The sequence below is a fragment of the Notamacropus eugenii genome, chromosome 1 (genome assembly GCF_028372415.1).
Source record: "Notamacropus eugenii isolate mMacEug1 chromosome 1, mMacEug1.pri_v2, whole genome shotgun sequence".
Taxonomy (NCBI): domain Eukaryota; kingdom Metazoa; phylum Chordata; class Mammalia; order Diprotodontia; family Macropodidae; genus Notamacropus; species Notamacropus eugenii.
Genome location: NC_092872.1, coordinates 17086382 through 17105198, shown reverse-complemented (window position 1 = coordinate 17105198; position 18817 = coordinate 17086382). Strand labels below are relative to the sequence as shown.

Here is an 18817-nt window from a genome sequence, read left to right as displayed (position 1 = left end):
TATGTGCCAATTGTTTTACACTAGACCTTCTATATTTTTTTTTCCCAGTATACTTTCCCTCCTCCTCAAAGAGAATCACTGTAAAACAAAGATTATTTTTTAAAGACTTCAAAATCTTTTTTCTTTTGATATTTAATAATTACCCTTCAGTACATTTCTTTTATAAATCTGAATGGTTTTAAAGTGGAGCAATACTTGTATCACTCTTTGTTTAAAAAAAAAAACAAAACACTTTCCTTATCCTTCACAGAATAAAGCTAGTTATCCTTTGTTCATTTCAATTCCCTTTACTTTTCAGTGATTTCCTTTTCACAACTTCACTTTAGAGAGAACAAAGCAATAAATGATGGCAGTAAAATTTAACTTTGGAAGCTAAGTGTTTTGTTTTTATGTTTCTGTCTGTCTGTTTGTGTGTCTGTCTATTTGTCTATCTATTTTAAATACATAAAGGCTCTGGTGGAGGTGGAGATAGAAAGAGAAAAAACTAGCAAAATCACCAAGGATCATATCTAAACATATTTATTACCTCTGTGACACATGCACTTCAATTCAGTGAGACCAGCCTCCCAGGTGGCCAATGAACAGATATTTCATCTGTCAACTCCTGGCATTCTTGCTGGCTTTTATCTCTGGTTATCACCCCACTTCCAATGCCTGGAATACTCTCCCTCCTCTCTGACCACTGAGTTCCCCACCTTCCTTTAAGTCCGTACTAAAAATTTAAACTTCTACAGGAAGCCTTCCCTACCCTCTCATTTCCACAGCCTTCGTTATTGCTTATTAACTTGTATATAGGTGGCTCTTAAATATGTGTTTGCTTATTGTCTTCCCCATTGGATCATAAGCATTTTGAAGGAAGGGACTGTCTTTTGCTTTTTTTATGTATTCTCTGTACGTATGTGCCCGACATATAGAGAGCACTTAATACATTTTGATTGATCATGGGAAAAAAAAGGAAGTTAAGCAAAAATGTGTTTTTACAAGCATAGGTAGAAATTACTCACTATTGTTGCAATTTATAATGAAAATTCTTTTAAATAAGGTATTTGGGAATTGAGAATGACCCTCACCTAGTAGAATGATATCTGACATTATATAAACTTTGAAATAGTATAATGACTAGGTTGTAATATTAGCATATGTGAATGTGCATGATTATGAGTTGTTGTTTTTTTTCCCCACAGTGCAGTTAAACTTCACATAAAAAGATGACACTCATGGTCAGAACCGTGGAATTATTTTAAATGGTCTATGAAATCATACATGTAGCAAGTTTTGTCATTTGGATCTTTATATAGCTTTAACACTCCTAGATGAATTACTTTTTTATATTATGTAATAAAAATAGCTTTGATATTAAACTTTATGGCTTGCAGCATATTTTGCACTTATTATAATATTTTATTTTTAGTAATGGTATGAGATAGGTGATATTATTATTCCTGTTTCATAAATGAAGAAACTAAAGCAGACAATGATTAAGTGACTAACCCACCGTCACAAAACTAGTATCTGAAGCAGGGTTTAAACTCCTCTCTTTCAACTCCAAATTCAGCAGTCTATACATGATATCACCTACTTATTATAAATCTAAATATTTGATTGTTATAGTGACAGATAAAATAAAAATTCATTAAATATTTCTCAATTCATAGTTTCTTCTGTTGTACTTATTAAGTCATTTTCAGTCATGTACAATTCTTCACAAACCCATTTGGGATTTTCATGGCAAAAGTACTGGAGTAGTTTGCCGTTTCCTTCTCCAGCTCTTTTACGAAGTCCAGTAGGGTTAAGTGACTTGCCCAGGGTCACACAGGTACTAAGTGTCTGAGGCTATATTTGAATTCAGGAAGAGAAGTCTTCCTCATTCTAGGACTGGCACTTTAAACACCAGGCCATCTAGGTGCCCCTATAATTTCTCTGAGTAGTTCATATGTTTTTTGGTTTTTCTCAATCAAGAGATATAAATACAATTGCTATTACTTCAGAGTGAGAAATTTGTGAACGTTAAAATGGATCCTCATCTTTAAAAAGAACCACTATTCTATACTAACAATTTTTATGTATGTTATCAATTTAGACCTATTAACATGCTTTAAATTATTAATTTACATAGTCAAACCATACTGGTGATTCTCTCAGAAGAAGTTCAAAACGGTTCCCCTTCATTTGTTCTATATTATTCAGTTCTATATTATTGCGCTATCCCATAATTTCTTTATCATAAACAGTTGTTCGTTATTATTAAATAATTTAATAGCTAATTACAGTATTTAGTTGAAGTTGTTCCTGTTATAGACTATTTTTTATAAGTAGAGCCATATAGCATTATGGCTGATTTACACGGTACACTTGTGGAACTGGTCTTTTCATACTATTTCATAGTATTTCATGCTATTTCATACTTTTCATACACCTTCTAACTACCTTTAAACCTCCTTCTTGACATTAATTTTCACAAGGGAATCAATAGTAGGGTGACTGTTAGCAATAACATTGTTATGCAAGGCTTTATGATTTACAAAGCAATTTTCTAAGTTGAGTATTTTCTCTACTTTGTGAAGTTGAATGACTAACAAGCCTAATTTTTAGATGAAAATGGTAAGAAACATGTTCATTTTCTCCTTTCAGTTTTAATGACAGATCTGATTTTATTAAAAGCCTAAGGTCAAAACAGTAAAATCTGGTTATATCCCTGTAGATCACTTAACTAAAATCTTTTTTTGATACCCTGATAATTTATTCTCATAAGGGTTTTGAAATTGATTTTTTGTTGATGATATGAACCTCTTGGGAAGACTGTGCCTGCAGACAATGGACTCATCCTCAGAACATTTTGAATGTATAAAATAAAATACAAAACATAATGCAGAAATCTATTTACATTGAAATACATTTATTTCATTATCTATGAATGCTTTCATGTTGTGGTCATAGGGGTGGTTTGTCCTTCATTCTTGAAAAAGATCATGACATCAGGGAGATGATGACATAACTTGCAATTAACTTGGATTTGAATGAGGGAGGGCTGTACAAAGTCTCCAACTTCTCTTACTCCTCTATAGCCATCTGGGTGCAGTGGCCAGATATCAATCAGGATGATTGGAGATGGCCCAGGAGGCAGTGAGAGACCTTGACTCTTTTAAGCTAAGGTCTTTTCAAGTTCTCACTTTAAGTGAGGCAATGCTCATTCAGTGAATAGGTCTCTAAGAAGTGAGTCAAAGGATGACTCTTTTAAGGAAAAAATTTGTATATCGAACAGTGAGGGTAAGACCCTCAGAGCTGCTGGCCAAAAGAGAAACAGTTACTCTTTACATTCACTCTGAGCCAAGAAGACCCCAAAAGTGAGCATCTAAGAATCCTTTCATGGAATTCAGTCTTAGACTCTTACTTTTTTTTTTAAATCTTCTCAGGGGTTTTCCTTAGATTTTTTTCTCCTTGTTTTTCTGGTTCTTCCTTTTATCTATAATTATACTGTAGAATTATGGAGCCATTGACTTCTAGGTTTGGAAGGTGAAGGTCGTATAATGTAGGTATTTACGTACAATCTATATATGAAGTAAATAGAAGGTAATCTGAAAAGATAGACAGAGAAGGAAACAGAAAAGGCTTTCAGAAAAAAGGGATTTGGTTTGTCATAAAGCAAAGTCCAGAGAAGCCTGAAATTCAAAGTAAAGTGGTAGAATATTTCAGGCAAAAGAGAAAGCCAGTGAAAATGCATGGAATTATGAAAGAGAGTATTATATACGAGTAATATCAAGATAGTCCATGTTGCTAAATTGTAAAATAAATGGAAAGGACCAAAGTATAGGAAGATTTGAAAGGTAGGAAATGATAGTATTGTGAAGGACTTTAATTACCAAATACAATATGTTATATTGGAGGGTGATATGGATAGATCTGTCATTTATTAAAATAAATTTTATTTGATCAGTAAATATTTATTCTGTGTTAGCCATAGATCAATGGCTAGAGAGCTAGATCTGGAATCAGGAAGACATGAGTTCAAAACTGATATTCAACATTTGCCACCTCTGTTATCCTGGTCAAGCCACTTAACTTTGTTTGCCTCAATTTCCTCCTATGTTAAATGACCTGAAAAAGGAAATGGTAAATTACTCTACTTGCTTTGTCAAGAGAATCCCAAATGAAGTCCTGAAAAGTCAGACTTTTGCTGACTATATTCAGCAATGGTGCTAAATTCTGTCAATACAAAGAAAGATAGAAGATGATCCCTGCCCTGAAATAGGTCATACTCTAATCCAAAGGACAGAACACACAAAAAGAAGATGAAAAATAGAAGGTGGAAGATGTACCAAGGATGGGGGCACGACAGAGTCCAGAGAGGTGCAGACAGGTGAGAAATGAAGAGAGGGCTGTACTAAACACCTACTTTAAATGCAGAATTTCTTCCTCTTCTTTGAAGAATAGTTTGACAACTAAATGATGAATGGACAGGAATAGTAGAGACTTGTGACCGAATGACTAACTAGAAGACTACTAAAGCATTAAAAGTATAAGGTGATGAAGGCCTCCACCATTATTTCCTTTGACTTTGTGAGTGAAGAGAAAGGAATGTTGCCACATTCAGACTTAAGGAGGGATCTTTAACACAATTTCTAGGACTAAAAACCCATTCTCTCCACACCATTTCATAGATAACATCCTAATGATTTCATATATAGCAAAGTTCTTTTTTTCTTATAAAAGGACTAAATGATGTAAATTTACTAAGTTTGAATTAAACAACAATTAATTTAGTTGAGAAAAATTTTTAAATTTTATAACATTCCTTAAGAGTTTGATGGTAACAAGAAGTGCACACTGGTGATCATTATGAGATAAATCTGGGAAGATAACACCAGATTATGAAAATGTTATGTCAGACCAAATAATTTGTTATGTACTTTGGAGGCCATAATGAATCACTTAAGATTATCAGCAGAAAATGACATGAGCTTGCATTCACATAATAAAAATTAATCTGGAAATAGTGTGAAGGGCATATTACACGAACTAAGTGATTAGAGAAGGTTAAGATCTATTAGGAAGCCATTATAATGGTAAAAACAAAATGGAGGAAACAGAGGTAATTTAGTGCAGCCTTTTCATTTTATAGAAGAAACGACTGTTGTTGTTGTTGTATGTGTGTGTGTGTGTTCGGTTTTTTGTTCATTTTGTTTTTGCCTTTCTTTGTATCCCCATCACTTATCACAGTGCCTGGTATACAGTAGGCACTTAATAAATGTAAATTAATTGACTGACTGATTTTCTAAGTCAAAAAAGGGGATAGATCAGATAAATTTAGGGAAAATACAGAAGCATAGAAACAAAGGACACAAGATATTCAGAATTAAGTGATTGCCTAAAGTATCCATGCTGCTTTGGGACATATTGAGCTGGAGGTTCTAATGAGGACATTTAGGTAAAGATTTCTTGTAGACTATTGGTGAAATAGGTTTGGAGAAAAATCATGTGCATCACTATCTCTTTAATGTCTTTTAAGTTCACCTTAACTATGAGATTCTATGTATTGAGGGTTCTTGTCCAGAATAACACAGCTAGTTTGGGTGTCAAAGGTGGGACAACTCAAATGTTTTGAATTAAAACTTAAAAAAAATAGAAAATCAAAAACATTTAGAATATGGATTGATGCAGGTTTCATTTTTTCCTACTCCTTTTGGGGTTGAGGGATTAAGAATTTATCTTGATTGATGGGTTGTGATGTTCCCCCATGTTCTCAACCATTATTTCTCCATATATATCCTTTAGTATACCACATTAATGACTATTAAGAAAGGAAAATGATAACTTGTTCCATGTGATTTCAAGATTTATTGCTTCTAATTTGGATTTATTTAGCCCAGTTAGTGAAACTTCTAAAATACTTTAGAAGCTCCTACGAAAAGGAGCTGGAAAAGTAAAATCATTCACCAAAGGTAGAACCTATCTGTGTAACTGGGGGCACTTTTGTTACATTCCTTGGGAATTACTTAAATGGCTGACTATTAAAGGGGGCTTTATAGCTATTAGCTGGTAATGTCTGGAAGGGAGATTGATTCATTGATTTTGATGGTGTGAATATGCACTTTGTGTTTCCCAGATTGCTGCTATTTATTCATCAAGGAAGAGGCATGATTCACCAAGCAATTCTAGCACTAACATCAATCATGGCTGAATATTGTGGATCCTCTGCTTAACTGCCATCAAAACATTAAAGAGCAGAAGTCCTGCAATTGTCCCTGCTACAGAAAGCACTATGGGGAGTTTTGAAAGAAAGAAAAAAGAATCATACCACTTGTGCTCTGTGACATTTCTTTTTTTTTTTTTTAAATGAAAGCACTCATTCTGAAAAAGTGAAGGCAAGGGTGGATTGCGTCGTGAGGTTGCACAGAAAATTGAGATTACTTGTAAGAAGGTCAAAGTGCCTTTAAATGCTTTTGTGCAAAATCAAACATCATTTGAACTACTATGTTTATAAGTATAATTCTTCCTAACCTTTTTGGTGATCTGTTATTTCTTCTTTCTTTAGCTGAGAGTGATATGTGATATATCTTTATAATAAAATATTTAAATTATTGTTGTTTTGAGAATTTTTTGATACCACTTCAGTTTTATAGATAATACTGTAGGATATTGCACAATCAGAGGCACATATGCCTGCATATTTTATATCAAAACAAGTTCTTTGCCATTTTGGCCACAGATACAGATAAATGTGTCTTCCATGTGGCATCATGGCAAGTGTGGCTAAAACTGAAGTCATCAGGGATCTGAGTTGGATTCCCACTTCTCATGCTAACTAGATGCATGATCCTTAATAAGTCGCTAAAATTATCTGAGACTGAATTTTCTCATGTTTAGAATGACGTTAATAAAGCCATAGTATCAGTCACCCAGAATTGTTGTGAAGATCAAATTTAATAATATATGTAAAGCCTTTTAAAACTGCAAAGCACTATATCGATGGCATATCTTGTTATGTCTCTATATACAACATGTTTAATGAAATATTCATATTAGCACTTTACTGTAGCAAGAACAGAACATTATAGAGGGAAAAATATCCCTGGGATATTTTCATGGATCCTCTATTAACATCAGGTTGAATACAGTTTAGGAAATGCAGATTTAGAGTTTACTTGCTATGTTGCATCAGACCCACTGAATGAATTTGTGTGTGTATGTGTACACACATATGTATATATATGTATATATACACATGTACATATATACATTTTTGCTCAATATTTTGTTGTTCAATCATTCAGTTGTGTCTGACTCTGGATCACTCCATGGACTATATTGTCAATAGGGTTTTCTTGACAAGTATATCACAATGGTTTGCTATTTTATTTTCCAGTGGATTAAGGCAAACAAAGGTTTAGCGACTTGCCCAGATTCATAGTTATTCATAAGTATCTGAAGACAGATTTGAACTAAGATCTTCCAGATTCCAGCCCCAGCATTCTATGCACTGAGTTTCCTAGATGCCCCATGTCCATATGTAAATGAATAATAAAAGTTTACATGTGAATATGTGCATATAATGAGAACATTGATGATGATGATGATGATGATGATGATGATGATGATGATGATGATTGGATTTTATATACCTCTTCAATACTGAAGAATGCTATGTATGACTTTCCAGCAAGAGTCCATGTTATTCAGAAGATAACAAAGAATGATATGTGCTATCAGAAGAGAATTATTCATTACTTATCAGAAAAATACGAAACAAACTCATTATGACTGTGCTGAAGGGTAAAGAGGCAACCAAAATTTGACATGACAAAGACAAACATTCTGTCTTCCTTGGGTGGGTATTTCGGTCTAGTGGGGAAAATAAAAATAGTTGCAAAGGAGCTGCAACCAGTGAAAAGTGAGGTGAGAAAGCACATAGCTACTCTCAGTAGGTTCATGTCCCAAAGCTTGAATAACCTCTGTTCTGGGTATGCAAAATATTGGTGAATATAAATGCTGAGGGATGCTGGGACCATTAGAATATCATAGGAATGTCCATGAAGTGCCATAGAACTGAAGGCAGGCAACTGTTCAAATGTTTAAAAATGAGAATGGAATATGGAAAAACATGTTTGGAAAAACCTAAACCAAAATGCTACATGATTTGTGAATATTTAGAAGAAGAATCTGAGGTAACATGGATTCAAGAATAGATCATGCCAGGCTATATTTTACTTCCTGTTTTGGGACAGGATCACTCAATCAAAAAAATTAGAATTGAGTTGACACAACATATCTAGACACTAGCAAAGCATTTGACAGATTTTCTCATTGTATCCTTGTGTGTAGTGTAATATGGCTGGATGTTATTATCATCTGGTAGATTGAAAAAGTTGACTAGACACAAAGACAAAGAGTCCAAAAACAACTTGAAGGATAGCAGTCATATAACAGTTATCAAATTTTCAGATGATCCAAAGTTGGAAGAATTTGTTAATTTATTTCATGTTATTCAAGCTCAAGTTTTTAAAACCCTTGAATGATGGTCTCCTCATAAATAGGGATGAAAGCAAAGTATTAGACTTCGTTTCAAAATTATCAATAATAAATTTATGGAAAAAAGCAGATAGGAGTAGAGAGTGATTCATTTAACAATGGTTATTGCCATTATCATTTTAGCTATTTTGGTCTTTGTCATCATTTTGGTAGTAGTTGTAATAGAAAGAGAAGTTGACATCTATATAACACATCACAATCTGACATCTACATTGCCTTACGTTAAAAAAGCATGGGAGTTAGTGGATGGGCTACAAACATATTTTGAATCAATAGTTTGATCTAGCAACCAAAAAAAAGTGAATGCAAACTTAACTTGTAATCATAAAGCATATTATCCAGAAATCAAATTGTTATAATGTCATTTACACTTTCCTTATTAGACTATAACTGAAAATATTATGTTCAACTCACAGTACAACACATTTGTAAGGAACTTGACAAATGGTCACATGCCCATGGCAGGGAGATTGTGATATTTTCTGCAATGGGGACTATGATATATGAGAACTGGTAGAAGAAACTACTGAAAGATGTTCAGCTCTGATAACAGCTTGCAACAGCTGCTTTAAAATATTTGAAGGATTGATATGTTTAAGTGTATTAAGACTCCTTTGCCTTCTCTATGCTTTGCTTCTAATTCACTGGACTATAACTTGATATCCTAGCAGTCTTCCCACCCTGTAAGATCCCCTTCTCATGTAGCCCTCAACCTTTGAGTAATATGTTCCTTCTAGAACCTACATGTTGAAGATATACCCAGGCCAATCTCATTCTCATTCCTTCACTCCTCTCTCAGTTCCAGTCCTGGCTCTCTGAACTTTTCCATGTTAAGGGGCTCACCCTTACCTGCTTATCAGTTTCTTTTTATGAGTTGTATTCCTCATTAGACTGTAAGCTCCTTGTGGACAGGGCTTGTCTTTGTTTTTGCTTGGATTTGTATTTACAGTGCTTAGCACAATGTAAGCACTTAATAAATACTTTTTGAGTAGTTGTTGAATGACGACTTCAGCAGAGGAGCAGAAAAGAAGCCAGAGGTCAGAGCTAGTAGGAGTGGGTAGAAATTATTTTAAAAAATTACTGGACTTAGAAAAAAGCCTCTGAACATACTTAATTCATTGTGGAGTAAGATGCATCAACAGGAAGTTTCCCATTTTTATGGGTATTTTAGTCAAGACTGGCTAACTCTGGTTTTGATGATGGAAAGGGAATTCCTGTTCAGTTTGGATTTGTATCCCTGAGATTTTGTAATACATATGAATAGCGAGGACAAGTCTGGTGGACTCAGCTGAGATCAGATTGTGGAGGAGAACCTTTACTGCCAGACTGTGTCTAAGAAATCTATCCTGATTTACTGGTATACATTTAGTGTGTCTTATTTTCCAGTGTTATAATGACAAATAAATCCAAGCTTTTGCACAATGGTGAATCTAAAGTAGAAGATACTGACAGAGGATCATCTTCTAAATATATGTGGAAAGATTCTGACACTCAAGCATTCTATTAAATTATTATTAGAAAGAAACTCTAGGATGTAACTCAAAGTCATCTAGAAAATTCATGGACTGGACTTTTATATTTCTTCTGCCAATGTTTACACTAACTTTATTACATTCTTCCTTCATTAAAGTTATTAGTCCCTAAGAAATTTTATTTTTGCTTCTATATGTTCATTTTTAATTCCTTTTCAATTATATCTTCCTTTTAACATGTTGTTAGCTGCACACCTAGACTGAAAATTCCATCACTTCAGGGATAATACCTTATGTAAACATTGTAATCTCTCATTGGAGAATTTATCGTTGGATTTTGTCATTTGCTTACTTTTATCCCCATCACAATCTTCTTACTTGAACTTTTTTTGACAGTGACATTGTTGATCAATCAGAAATCATTTATTAAGCATCTACTATATGCACAAAAATGTGCTAAACACAGAGATTGGAAAATAAAATTGAAACAATTTCTACCCTTAAAAAAACATATATTCTAATCGCAAAAGACAACATATCTATACATAATTATATATACATACATATATTATATATTATGGTTGTGTATATACATACATGTATATATATCCACTATATGCATATACATATGTATATATATGTGTTTATATGTGTGTGTGCACATACGTGTATTGTCGCGGGCGGGCGACGACCACCACGAAGACCCTCGAGGACGAGGCCCCCTTCCTCTCCGCGCTCCGCGGCTTCGGACGTCTCCGGGCTCCCTCCCGGGGAACAGAGAGGGAGCAGTAATCAAGCGGGAACCAGAGTGTGGTAGAGCAAGCGTTTATTGGAAGCGTCTCAGTCCTGTCCCCCCGATTGTTCTAGGGCGTTGCCTTATATTCCCTCTTAGTTCCGGGTCCGTTCTGGATCCTCCCCAAGGGCGAAGACATCACCTTTTAGGGTGCCTCCCCAGCACCCGTTCTCGGAGGCCATGTCGCCTTCGCGACATGGCACTTCCAGGTTCGGGCGGGTCCCGACACCAGGGTGTCTCCTTTCCTCTTAGGAGGTCCATGTTCGGCCCCTCACAACTCCCCCTTTTTGTTTTATACAGGGGTTATCTCTGAGGTTATGGGGGTCTAGGGGCTATACATAAGGTTTCGAAACTCAACTTTGGTATCAAGTACAGCTCGTCTTATCAGACTACAAGCACATTGTAGCATGCAAAGAAGAAAAAGGGCACAAGAGCAGGGAAAAGGGCTATAGGTCCTAGAAATGCGGCAAGCCACTGGAAGTTTACAAGGCTGTTAAGCCAATGAACCAAGTCCATAGCTTCCTTTGTTCTCTCTTCTTCATATTTCTTTGAGACATTATGCATTTCTTATAGTGGCATAGAAGCTGCAGACAAAGCTGGGTAAGTTGCAGTTCATCTCCTATGTTTGAAGAAGGGGTGCAACATGGTTGCATAGTAGGAGTATTGCGAGAGATGTCAGGAGCACCATTACGTTGTAGATGGCTAAAGGCCCGACAAAGTTTCTGTAACTTTCTTTGTTGTCTCTATCGTGCCCCGTGACTTCTTCATCGTGATTGCTGTCTTCCAACACTCGGATACGTTTCACTGGAACCCACACTTCTTTGTTGTCATCTGTTAAAACACAAACATATCCTTTTCCCCAAGTTACTATATGAGGACCAAACCATCGTTTATTCTTATCACGCCACATCACCTTATGGGCTTTAGTATTCAATGCATTTGCTGTAACTGACTTGGTCTTTAATAGACTCAGTCTTTGTAGGAAATGTTAAAAATTTCATAGAGGCTGATAAGCCGTCATCATCAAATTTCAAATAATTTAATGTGTAAACAGCCAATCGTAATTTGTCATCAACTCCTGGTCCAGCTCCCCCTTTTTGTTTTATGCAAATAGCTTGACCAGTAGGATCATGGGGGATTCTAGTAACATGTGATATAAAGAATTCTGCCATGAACTGTTGAATGGCTCTGCTAGTATAAGCTGGACCATTGTCTGTTTTAATACTTCTTGGCATACCATGATGGGCAAAGCAATGTAAGAGGTGTGCTCTGACATACTTGATAGCTTCTCCACACCTCACTGACATCCTTCCACAACACCTATTGTTGCTGGGGTGCAATCTACTTTTTACTAATAATTCTGATATCATTACGGCCCAAAAATGAAAAGAATGTTTGTGAAGGAGTAAGGTTGTCATAATCTAAGGTTAAGTTGTTCATTGTGTATATAGCCTGTACCAATTGTTCCTGAGGGGACCTACCCTTTTTGTTTTTGAAGGAACAGGTTGAGAGTTTTATTCTTCCTATATATTTTATTGCCTAACTCATAGAGTTATATGATATTCCTGAAATATGAATGATTTATAAAAAGAAATTTAATATTAGAACTGGAGCTCAAGTACAGGCACTCAAGCACCACACCCTGTCCCCCTTTAAACTGATGGGACCCAACACATTTTTGGGATAAGGGATGAAGGTCTCAACTTCTGAAATTGCTTCCTGCTGAGATTGGACGTAGAGCTGACCCTGCCTCACAGGGTCCCAACATTGGAGGGGTTGTGTCTTTAACCAATATGAGGAACTTAATGATTCAGAGGGTGATAGGTGATGGTCTTGGACAAAGAAACCTAGAAAACACAGATCTGGCACAGAGATTAAACAAACAAGAATCAAAAAGGAGTAAGAATAAAATAACTAGAAGTGAGGTAGGTGTGAGAATACTGTCAAACATCCTCACACTCTCTGGATATACTTTAGTAACTATCTAGGATAGGAGGGGTTTGAATGATTCACATTTGTCTCCAACCTCCTTATCTGCTTTCTATGTATTTTGATCAAGCTTTTATTTAGCTTTCCAAATCTCTATAACTGATCATTCAGAATGCTTCATATTCCTTTGTATTTCTACCATAGACAAGATAGTGCACAAGTTATTACTGTTAACTAGCACAGCTGTATTATCTTAAACAAAAGAGATTTCTAAGTTGAATCTCACAACTGAATAGATGATCATCGTTGTTTCATCAGCTTGTTTATCTTTTTCTGATTATATTCACTCTGGAAGAAAACTTTGGAAATTAAATTGTTAATAAGTTTGCTTATTAAAACAACAAAATCTTTTCTGCTTTATAGATCATTACATATTAGGTAGCAATATATTGTCTTGAAAATGAAAATTTTTGTCTTTTCACTTTGAAGCAAAGATAAACCCTTTAAAATTAAAACTTATTAAAAACTTAGTTGGTATAAAAATACTCTAAGGAATATAAATTCCCAAAGTATTATAACAAACCAAATTCTTAGGTATTCCAGAATTCCTGGATATCACAAAATGTTTTAATAAAAGTGCATAATAGAATCTCACATTGACAACAGCAAGAGACTGATTACAAAATTACTGCTTTTCAACAATAGGGACATCTTAAGGTGAGTCTTAAGTCATTTACATAAATTTCTGAACATGTTCCAGTTTCAGATAAAAATGATATTAAGTTTTCCAGTAAGATTACACAGAAGGGCTCACATGTTATACAGACTACTTGTAATTGATCATAGAAGTTTGCTATAAAAGGAAAAAATATTGACATGTGATATAGCAAATATGATAGGATAAAACTTCTTTGACTCTGTTTGAATTCAGATAGGAGTGAAATTTTCCAATCATACAGTATCTGTATTATAGCCAGACTCAGGAATAGTCAGGTGGGAAATATTCCTTTATAAAAGAACACAATGGGGAAACTGACCAGGAGGATCCCATCCTAGATTGAGTCTAGAATTGTCCCCTCAGTGTTTCCTTTCCAGATACAAATTTCACCTGATAACAGTACAGGATGTAGGATCACAGTCCCTCTGAGTAACTTGTGGCATATTCTTTCAGATACTGATTTAATGCAGACGACTATACCCAAATTCACATTTAAACAAAAATATTTATGGTCCCAAATGCTTTTACCTTAAACAGCAAACTTCACTAATCCCAACTTAAAGCCAAATACAGTTATTTGTTTTCCCATGGAGCTGCAATAAGTAATGAAGATTGACAGGACTCACATATATAAGAGATTTCATTTAAGATCCTTCCTTCTCAAGTTTAAAACTTGTCCTGATATAAAAGTTAATTATTAAAAGTCTTTTCCATCTATTACAACCGTAGAGCAAGCCACATTCATTGTTTATGAATTATATAAGCCAAGCAAGTTTCTTTCTTGGGACTGATGACCTTGCCCACATGAAAGAGGCCTTGGCAGGTTTAAAATAAAAGGAATTGGCATGAATCCCATGCTTGCCAAACCCCAGACATACTGTCTGGACTGTTCTGAGTGGGCAGAACCAGTCTAAATAAATTTTTTACTCCATTCTTTTCTTTCTATACACAGTAATCAATTAACAATATTAGGTTTAGCATTAAAACCACAACTTCGAAAACTTAGTTAAGGATCTTACAACCTTTATAAATGGTAAACAAGTTATTTTAGCTGTAATTTCTTCTTCAGGTAAAGGTAAAAATACCTGGTTTTCTAAATGGCAATTACAAAGCATTATAAGATAAGGTTAGTAGGACTGATAAAATTTTTAAGTAACATAAATGGCTACACCCAATTTTTCCAACATCTTTTAGTTTCAACAAGATTCAGATTACCAATTGCTTTCTCTAATATCATTTCTGGGTTACAGAGTAAAATAGAAATCATAATAGTTCTAATTTTTAATCAAGAAAATTTCACATCTATGTCTACTCCTTAAAAATATGTTTGAAAGAGAAAGTTGTAAAACTGCAAGTGGAAGTGAGGGAGACTCTGGAACAAAGTCCAGCGGCGCCAGTCCTCCTTCTTTCCACTTGGGGTTCACATTTTCATCTCTGAGGTGTCTTTTTTCATTTTTAGTTTTATGCATATTCTCAATTTGCCTTAATGCCAAATAATACAATAAATTCTGACCTGTCTTAAACATCCAATTAGGAGTGACATGTTTCACTTAAAATGTGACCAAAATAACAACTTGTATCCCATACACAAAAACTTTTCTCTTTTAGGTGAGGCATGAGATAATTAAAATGCTATTCAATCTGCCTTTATGATAGGAGGGGAAAAATTTCCCCAATTTCATCTTGTCTTTCTCTCCACCTTCATAACTTGGCCAGAGTCAGAAAGTAGAAAGAGAGAGAGAATTTTTACCAACTACTTAAATATAAATTCCAAAACTGTTATGCTTTCCTTAAACTTCATACCCATGTTGTACTCCTAGTGGGCTTTGATCAAAGCTCCTTTCAAACTTCACATATTATTGCCTTGTATTTCTTATGTAAAACTGCATTTGGCAATTATATAAACTAAATAATATAAGACTAGTTTCTCACTTTCTCTCTCTCATTCTCCTCCCTGATGCTGCAGCCATCAGAGAGAAGGGATGAGGGGGAGGGAAAGAGATAACATTCTGAATTCCAGCTACAAAGGAGCTGGCCATAATAAATCACAAACACACACACACACAGAACATGTAAAGACTGAACACATATACAGACAACAAAAAATTCAAAACTGAGGAAAGATTGTCAGAAATCCTCTGCATAAATTAAACCTATAGCTTGATTTCTATACTTGGTTCCAAACATAATTTTGAACTTGTTGGCTCCATATATTCAGCATGATACTCTATAATGTCCTTCTTAAACTACACATTCTTTCTAAACTCTAATTGCTTCAAATTTTTTGCTTATCTTTAGAAGCTCAGTCTCCAAATTATTAATTTTATCTTTTTCTTTCCACTCTGATACCTCCTTCTACAAATCAGGATACATTTTCCTGGGCTATGCTCTCTTGAGCTCTCTGAAGAGCTTGAAGGAGTGGTCCGTGTCGAGGTGAAAAATTGTCTGACTTGTCTATAACTACTTCCTCTTTTCTCACGGTCTAAAGTTCCTCTCTCCCCGCGGTCTGAGGTTCCTCTTTTCCCAGGCTCTGTATTTTTCTTCTGAGCAGCCCCCCACTCCTCCCAGTCCACCACTACTCCATCCTCTGCCACCCCCTGTAGGCTCCTCTGCAATATGCTGACATATCTTTGTTTTACACAGGGTGGTTTCCTGCGACTCAGTGTCTCAATCCCCTCATTTCTGCTTTTCCCTCGGGACCCCGTCTCCTCACTTCTGCTTTTCCCACGGGACCCCTGCTCCGCTTCCTCCCTCTCTGCCTGGAGGCTGGCTGGTCGGGGTCCGGAGCCCCTGTTGGCCAGCCTGCGGAGGCTGTCCCACGGGTACAGCGGCGGCGGGTCCCCGGGCTCCTCATCGTCGGAGCCATAAAGGGAGTCGCCTACTTGAGCCCCTGCATCTTTGGGAATAGGTGGTGGCTGCGGGTTTAAGGCAGCACCCACTGCTGTGTAGATGACAAAGTCCTGGGGGGTGATCAGCGGCGGGTCCCCTTTATGATAAGAGGCCATCTGCTGTCCCACCACGCCCCAGCGGGCCGGGTCGATGCCTGTGTGCTCTACCCAAGGACTAATGGTTTGGATTTTTTCGACCCAGTCCCGGCAAGTTCTTAGGTGTAACTTCAGCCCATGATTCTTGCACAGCTTGTAAAGCTGGCAGGCTAAAACCCCTTTATCCTCTGGCTTTATCTGGGAGGTGACGTGTGCCTGTCCCATGTTTCACTGCCTTCCAGGAGCTTATCCGAGCAGTGCTCGGCCGCGCCCAGCCTCACTTTCGTTTTTTCGGCTCGTGCGCCCCTGGGCCGCTTGATCCCTCCACCCCGACCCGCGGGGTGGGTATGGGGCTTGTCTATTCACCTCTTTCCGCGTGGGGTCTTCCTCGGTCCCTGTTCGGGGCGCCAGCTGTCGCGGGCGGGCGACGACCACCACGAAGACCCTCGAGGACGAGGCCCCCTTCCTCTCCGCGCTCCGCGGCTTCGGACGTCTCCGGGCTCCCTCCCGGGGAACAGAGAGGGAGCAGTAATCAAGCGGGAACCAGAGTGTGGTAGAGCAAGCGTTTATTGGAAGCGTCTCAGTCCTGTCCCCCCGATTGTTCTAGGGCGTTGCCTTATATTCCCTCTTAGTTCCGGGTCCGTTCTGGATCCTCCCCAAGGGCGAAGACATCACCTTTTAGGGTGCCTCCCCAGCACCCGTTCTCGGAGGCCATGTCGCCTTCGCGACATGGCACTTCCAGGTTCGGGCGGGTCCCGACACCAGGGTGTCTCCTTTCCTCTTAGGAGGTCCATGTTCGGCCCCTCACAGTGTATGTGTGCATATGTAAGGCAGTAGGGTAGGAAAAAGCATCTTAGTAGCAGACAGGAATCAGGAAAGCTTTCACAGAGAGGGTAGTACATGAAATCAATTTTAAAGAAAAGCGGCAATGCCATATAGTATAGTTGAGGAAGGAGTATATTATAACTAATATATCAAGTCAATGAAACAAGTCCCATCTAAAGGGCTGTGCAGGAGGAGGTACTTTGGGAAAACCTCTTCAATTTCCCTACCAATGTTCCCTTTTCCTTTCCCCTTCCTTTTTACATGTTGATCACCTCATATGTGCCCCTAAAGGAAAGAAGCCAGAATCTCTACTCTACTCCAACCCATAAGTTCATTCTCTGATGCCCAATGGTTATGTGCTTCACTACAAAACAGCAATCCTTTTTCACTTTCTTCCCTACTTCATCACCTTAGTGGGTAGATACGCATACTTATACTACTTGCATATGCAAGAAATTACCAAATGTAATCTTTCCAGTAAAATGGAGGATCATTGACCTCATCTGGGTTCCATGAAAGCTTTCAAGAAAATAATGGGCATAATATAGAGGGAATCTACTTAATTGGGAAGCTTAATGGGTTGAATGTTGAACTCAATGTCAGGAAGACATGATTTCGAATCCTCCGACACTATGAGATGCTCTAATTCCCTAATCATCAACGAGCCTGTTTCCTCAGTTTTATAATAGAGACAAAAGTAACCCCAGTGTCACAAGGCTGTCATGAAGATTAAATAATATTACACATGTTAAACGCTTTACACACCATAAAGCGCTATGAACATGTCAGTTATTATCCATCAATATTTATTAAGCATCTACTAAGTATCATGGCTGTCCCAAGCACTGCAGTGTAATGAAGTCCTGCTTACTTGAACTTCACAAGCAGGATTTCTTTGTTTTGTGAGAAAAATTAATCAAGCTATAATGCAGTCATTGCATAAATTTACAGGAACTCAAGAAGTGGTTACATTTTAGAGCTGCATAGAACTCAGAGCTAATTAATGAATCAGTATTAAATTGTCAATAAAATTTATTCATTTTCTACTGTGTACCAAGTATTGGGCTGAGTGCTGGGGATACAAACAAGAAAATGAAAGATACTTTCAACCCTCAGTGAGGTAATGGGGGAAGACAATACACAAAAGAAAGTTGAAAAGGTTTGAACGCGTGGCTAAAGGGTCCCCAGTGTTTTGTGGATTCAAAATCAAGCATAACAGCTAGTGAGAAACAAACACTACTTTGCTAATAAGCCACTGAAAATAATTTGCTGAACCAGTCTAGTTTATTGGAGTTTATCATTTATAGACACTTACAAGCTACGTGACCCTGGGCAAGTCACTTATCAATGTTTGTCTCAGTTCCTTATCTGTAAAATGAACTGGAGAAGGACATGGCAAACCACTCCAACATCTTTGCCAAGAAAATCCCACAAGAGGTCATGAAGTCAGACACAACTGAAATGATTCAACAACAATAGTCTAGAGTTAGAAAGGCAAGTAAGATGATGCAAGTGCCTTCTGAACCCCAATAAAATTAATTAAAGGAAAAAGAATAGTGGGAAAGATTCA

General features: G+C 36.9%; 1 long non-coding RNA gene across 1 annotated transcript in view; it reads right to left on the bottom strand.

The window, feature by feature from the left end:
• Positions 1-17226, bottom strand: part of LOC140534273 (uncharacterized) — a 40742-nt gene extending 23516 nt beyond the window's left edge. Inside the window, exon 1 of the long non-coding RNA XR_011977230.1 lies at positions 16789-17226. This is a non-coding gene — a long non-coding RNA (uncharacterized lncRNA). The remainder of the gene's footprint in view (positions 1-16788) is intronic.
• Between the last annotated feature and the right edge of the window lie 1591 nt (positions 17227-18817).